Raw genomic sequence first — 6,607 nt, forward strand, 5'->3', positions numbered from 1 at the left:
ACACCTCCAGGCTGGAAGCACATGATTAATGAGAGAAATGCCAGTTCCCAGAATGAATGTCTTTGAGAAGACAGCCTTAAGGCTTGAGAATCTGAAATGAATTTTTTGGGTAAAGCCAGAAGGTTCTCTCTTTGTGTCAAGCCACATTCCCAGTTCTAAAAACAGGTATACAAGAGAAAGTTTAACATGGTTGTGACAACAAAATGTCCTTCCCAGCTCAGATAATGTGACTTTGTGCAGGAGAATGTAGGCTTGTTAGCTCAGCTCAGGAGGGCACTGAGGGTGGAAGATTACTTTTCCTGGCGCAGTCAGCTGCCCCTGGATGGATCCCCACCAACATGGAGAGCTGTGTCCATGCTGACTCCAAGATGGGGCTCTTTAGGGGGTTGAAGTAATTCTTTTTTTCTGTCGGCTGCCCTCTGCCTGCTTCCTCTCCTCTCCACTTGCCCAAATGCCTGCACTCTATCCCAGCCTCTCATCCTGCCTGGTGACATTGACCCAGTCTTTGTGTCCCATCCTCTGGAGAAAGGCTGGAGAGGAGAAGAGGAAGAGGCTGCCTCAGTGCGTGCTTCTGGCTCACTCACCATATGAAGAGAAGGGAGCAGGGGAAAGAATGTGCATACTTAGGACTACATGCGTCTGTGTGTGCCCGAGAAGGCACGGCCCTCAAAAGGTGACAGCTGGGGTACTCCCTGCTGTTTGTTCTCTGGGAAACCATGTGATGTTTACTGATAACCAGTGACTTCTCTGTTTCAGCAAAAGCCTTGCAAATGAAGCTGGTTTAGATTTTTGACAGGGTGCTTACAGGATATCGTGTCCGTCTTAGTCCACATAAAAGAGGAAACCTGCTTCTAGGCACTTGAGGCTTGTGGTTTTTTTTTTTTGTTTTTTTTTTTTTTTTTGAAGTATAGTTGATTTACAATGTTGTGTTAACTTCAGGTGCACAACAGAGTGACTCAGTTTTACATATATAGACATTCTTTTTTCCATTATTTTTCATTGTGGTTTATCACAGGATATTGAATATAATTCCCTGTGCTATATTGTAGGACCCTGTTGATTATCCATTCTATGTATAATAGTTTCCATCTGCTAGACCCAAACTCCCAATCCATTCCTCCCCTACAACCTCCCCCAACCCAGGCTAGGCAACCACAAGTCTGTTCTCTATGTCTGCTAGTCCGTTTCTGTTTAATAGATAAGTTCATTTGTAGACAGTTGAGGGTATTTTTAATGACTTTTTAATTGTAATTTTAAAAGAATACATTTGAATCAGTTCTAATGAGGTGGATGAAACTGGAGCCTATTATCCAGAGTGAAGTAAGCCAGAAAAAAAAGCACCAATACAGTATACTAACGCATATATATGGAATTTAGAAAGATGGTAATGATAACCTTGTATGCAAGACAGCAAAAGAGACACAGATGTATAGAACAGTCCTTTGGACTCTGTGGGAGAGGGAAAGGGTGGGATGATTTGGGGGAATGCCATGGAAACATGTATAATATCATATAAGAAACGAATCACCAGTCCAGGTTTGATACAGTATGCTTGGGGCTGGTGCACTGGGATAACCTGGAGGGATGGTACGGGGAGGGAGGTGGGAGGGGGGTTCAGGATGGGGATAGGGGGGTGGGAGGTGGGAGTGGGGTTCAGGATGGGGAACACGTGTACGCCCGTGGCGGATTCATGTTGATGTGTGGCAGAACCAATGCAATATTGTAAAGTAAATAGCCTCCAATTAAAATAAATAAAATTAAAAAAATAAGTATTTAACTTATTAGTTTATGTTGGGTCTTAGTTGTGGCACATGGGATCTTCATTGCTTACATGCAGCCTCTCTTAAATCAGGGCATGTGGGATATTTATTTTTAGTTTGCGGGTTATTTAGTTGTGGCCTATGGGATCTTTTAGCTTTGGTGTGTGGGATTTTGTGGTGGCATGCAGGATCTTTAGTTGTGGCATGGGGGATCTTTTAGTTGTAGTGTGTGGGATCTTTGTAGTTGCATGTAAATCTTTAGTTACAGCATATGTGATCTTTTAGTTGTTGCATGTAGGATCTTGTAGTTGCAGAATGAGGAATATGTTTGGTTTCAGCTTGTGAGATCTTTTACTTGTGTTATGGGGATATTTGTTGCGATATGTGGGATCTTTGTTGTGTCACTTAGGAAATTTTAGTTGTGACATGCGGGATCTTTTAGTTGCAGTAAGCAAGATCTTTAGTTGTGGCATGGGGTATCTTTAGTTGCTACATACAGATTCTTTTAGTTTTGGTTTGCAGGATCTTTGTTGCAACATGTAGGATCTTTTAATTGTGATATTGGGATATTTGTTGTGATATGTAGGATCTTAGTTCCACCATGCAGAATCTATTAGTTGTGGCATGTGGGATATTTTAGTCACAGCATGTGGCATCTATCAGTTGGGAAATGCAAGATCCTTCTAGTTGCAACATGCATGATCTGCATTGCAGCATATAGGATTTTGTTGTAGCACATGAGGTCTTTACCTGCGGTATGTGGGATCTTTGTTGCAGCACACAGGATCTTTTTAATGGTGGCAGGCAGAATCTTCATTGTAGCGTGTGGGATATTTATAGTTGTGGTATATGGGATCTTTTTGCAGCATGGGGGATCTTTAGTTGTGGCATATGCGATCTTTTAATTTTGGTACGTGGGATCTTTATTGTGGCCCATGGAATCTTTGTTACATTATATGGGATCTTAGTTGCGGCATGTAAATCCCCAACCAGGGAGGAAATTCATGGTAAATTGTCCTTGGTCACTTAGACGAACTTCTTTGAGTGCAAGCTTCCATAAATGGGACTTGTACTGGAAAGAGAGGAAAAGTCATTATATTAACAACTGATAAGAAAAGAAACCAACATTTGTAAAGATATACATTTCGGCAGGGTTTACATTAGTCATTATTGTCAGGGATTAGCAAGAGCTATAATTTTATCTAACTGTAATCCCATAGTTTGTTGGTATAGCTCTGCATTACAGCACTTTTCATATGATTGCACTCATCACAAGCATCCTGGTTGTAATACTGGGTACATACTATCTCTGGGCAATTCCTTACATAAATCTCAAGAGGCAGTGGCTCTATGTGGTTAATGGCACTACTTAATCACAGTCAGTCTCACCTGATTTGAGGTCAGAGTTGGCCTGGCGTGCTGCGATTCATGGGGTCGAAAAGAGTCGGACACAACTGAGCGACTGAACTGAACTGAACTGATACAATATATGGCTTTTTGTGTCTGGCTGTGGCCCTATGGACTGTAGCCCACCAGGCTCCTCTGTCCCTGGGAATCTCCAGGCAGGAATACTGGGGTGGGTTGCCATTCCTCGCTCCAGGAGATCTTCCCCACCCAGGGATGGAACCCATGTCTCTTACTTACGTCTGTCTCCTGCATCGGCAGGCAGGTTCTTTACCACTAGCAATGGCACCCCACTCCAGTACTCTTGCCTGGAGAATCCCATGGACAGGGGAGCCTGGTGGGCTGCAGTCCATGGGGTCGCGAAGAGTTGGACATGACTGAGCGACTTCACTTTCACTTTTCACTTTCATGCATTGGAGAAGGAAATGGCAACCCACTCCAGTGTTCTTGCCTGGAGAATCCCAGTGACGGGGGAGCCTGGTGGGCTGCCGTCTATGGGGTTGCATAGAGTCGGACACGACTGAAGTGACTTAGCGGCAGCAGCAGCAGCATGAGTCGCAAGTGGTATCTAAAGAGTCTAGCTTAGCCAGAATGGGTGTTGCTTGTAGTAGAAGAGACAGGAGAAGGTTGCTAGCCTCAGTGTTGGTATCTGTGGTCATTTAGGAGGACTGACCAATGTGAATAGCCAACAGCATGGTTCCCATTGTCTCCAATCTGACCTGTGTTGTAAGACACCCTGTTAGGTGCATGTGGTATAGTTTCCAGACAGACCTTGTCAACAGTAGTGCGTAGATTACTAGGGCTGGGTGAACCGCCAAGAGACATAGAGTCAACACTAGCAAGGGTAGGAACTTCTCAGGTGAGAAGGACCATGGTAACAGGATAGGACTTAAAGTTGGAGGTCACCTATAGCCAGCATAGGGAGCCTGATTGTCCCTGGTATTGTTCACATGGAGTTACCTGGTCTGGGAGAGGTTTAGGTCCACCTCCTGGGTTCCATGGTGCCTTTTGAGGAGCAAAGTACCAGGATGGCTGATAGGGTCACCTCTTTCTCCAGAGAGTGGTTTGCTTGGCTTATACTGGATGATGATGAACACAGGCTAAAGGATGGTTTCAGAATCACTGGTTCACATCAGGTTCTCATCAGGATCAAGAAGGAGGTGGCTAAGCTCTGGGTTTTGTCTGAGGGAGACAGGGAAAAATGAAAGTACCAGGTGAATGTTTCTTCTCTATTCATGGCATTGCCTGTGCTCTCATGCCTGTGAAAACCAATAATTGGGTTGTATCTCGTGTGGAATTGCACACCAGCAGAAATAGAATTGTCTCTGTTGATGGTCCCATCATTTGCTGTGAACTTAAATATGGTGCAGTTATGCCATAGGGGCATGAATTTAATATAACCTAAACCATGGGCAGTATTTTGACCACTGGAAGGACCACTGCCCTCCAAGTTCTCTCCACAGTCCTTGATGTGGGACTGGAGGATGACAGGATAGATAAAAAGCCCAAGCAATCTTTTCTTGTAACACCCATAGTTATTTTGCATTACAGTGATGTACAAACTTTAGTCTGACTGTGTAAAGCGTGTGGCAGTCCCAAGGATTGTAAAAGCTATTTTGTTATCCCCTCAATAACATTAGGAGAAATTGGTGTATTGTATGGATAAACTAATGGAAGGCTTGTATAGAAGGCGGAGAACACCGAGCTGAGCTCCCTGTGCTATACAGCAGCTTCCCACTAGCGAATCTATTTTACATACACACACACACACACACACACACACACGTCAATCTTACTCTTCCAATTCATCTCACCCTCCCCTTCCATTTCTGTGTCCAAAAGTCCGTTCTCTATGTCTGTGTCTTTATTCCTGCCCTTCACAGAGGTTCACCAGTACCATTTTTCTAGATTCCATATATATGTGCTAATATACGAATTTGTTTTCTTTCTGACTTACTTTACTCTGTGTAACAGGTTCTAGGCTCATGCACCTCAGCCTGGTGCTCTGTGACAACCTAGAGGGCTGGGATGAGGGGGTAGGAGGGAGGGAATATATGCTGATTCAGGTTGTTGTACAGCAGCAATCAACATAACATTGTAAAGCAATTATCCTTCAACTAAAAATAAATTTAAAAAAGAATCAAAAGTGAAATATAAAACAGTGAATTCTAAAATAAAAAGTAGTTTGGAATTAACATATACACACTGCTGCTGCTGCTAAGTTGCTTAGTCATGTCCGACTGTGCAACCCCATAGACGTACCTCTGACATAGACCCCACCCAGCTCTGCCATACTCGGGATTCTCCAGGCAAGAACACCGGAGTGGGTTGCCATATACATACTACTATACATTAAATATATAACCAACAAAGACCTAACATTTAACACAGGAAACTATACGCAATATTTTGTAATAACCAATAAGGAAAAAGAATCTGAAAAGGAATATATATAAACATACATACACCTGAGTTCAGTTCAGTTCAGTTCAGTCGCTCAGTCGTGTCTGACTCTTTGTGACCCCATGAACTGCAGCACACCAGGCCTCCCTGTCCATCACCAACTGCCAGAGTCTACCCAAACCCATGTCCTTTGAGTCGGTGATGCCATCCAACCATCTCATCCTCTTCTCCTCCTGCCCTCAATCTCTCCCAGCATCAGGGTCTTTTCAAATGAGTCAGCTCTTCACATCAGGTGGCCAAAGTGTTGGAGCTTCGGCTTCAACATCAGTCCTTCCAGTGAACACCCAGGACCGATCTGCTTTAGGATGGACTGTTGGATCTCCTTGCAGTCCAAGGGACTCCCAAGTGTCATCTCCAACACCACAGTTCAAAAGCATCAATTCTTCTGTGCTCAGCTTTCTTTATAGTCCAACTCTCCCAACCACGCATGACTACTGGAAAAACCATAGCCTTGACTAGATGGACCTTTGTGAACAAAGTAATGTCTCTGCTTTTTAATATGTTGTCTATGTTGCTCATAACTTTCCTTCCAAGGAGTAAGCGTCTTTTAATTTCATGGTTACAATCACCATCTGCAGTGATTTTGGTGCCCAGAAAAATAAAGTCAGCCACTGTTTCCACTGTTTCCCCATCTATTTCCCATGAAGTGATGGGACCGGATGCCATGATCTTCGTTTTCTGAACGTTGAACTTTAAGCCAACTTTTTCACTCTCCACTTTCACTTTCATCAAGAGGCTTTTTAATTCCTCTTTACTTTCTGCCATAAGGGTGGTGTCATCTGCATATCTGAAGTTATTGGTATTTCTCCCAGCAATCTTGATTCCAGCTTGTGCTTCTTCCAGCCCAGTGTTTCTCATGATGTACTCTGCATATAAGTTAAATAAGCAGAGTGACAGTATACAGCCTTGATGTACTCCTTTTCCTATTTGGAACCAACCTGTTGTTCCATGCCCAGTTCTGTTGCTTCCTGACCTGCATA

The 6,607-nt window shown here is 43.6% G+C and overlaps 1 long non-coding RNA gene across 1 annotated transcript; it reads right to left on the minus strand.

Moving 5' to 3' along the window:
* Positions 1-1,769: 1,769 nt before the first annotated feature.
* Positions 1,770-5,472, minus strand: LOC123331799. The gene is made up of 3 exons (XR_006548577.1): positions 5,122-5,472; positions 4,125-4,346; positions 1,770-2,832 (listed from the first exon to the last, which is right to left on the minus strand). It is a non-coding gene; the product is annotated as an uncharacterized LOC123331799 (long non-coding RNA).
* Positions 5,473-6,607: the final 1,135 nt, after the last annotated feature.

This window comes from Bubalus bubalis, chromosome X, assembly GCF_019923935.1.
Source record: "Bubalus bubalis isolate 160015118507 breed Murrah chromosome X, NDDB_SH_1, whole genome shotgun sequence".
Classification (NCBI taxonomy): Eukaryota; Metazoa; Chordata; class Mammalia; order Artiodactyla; family Bovidae; genus Bubalus; species Bubalus bubalis.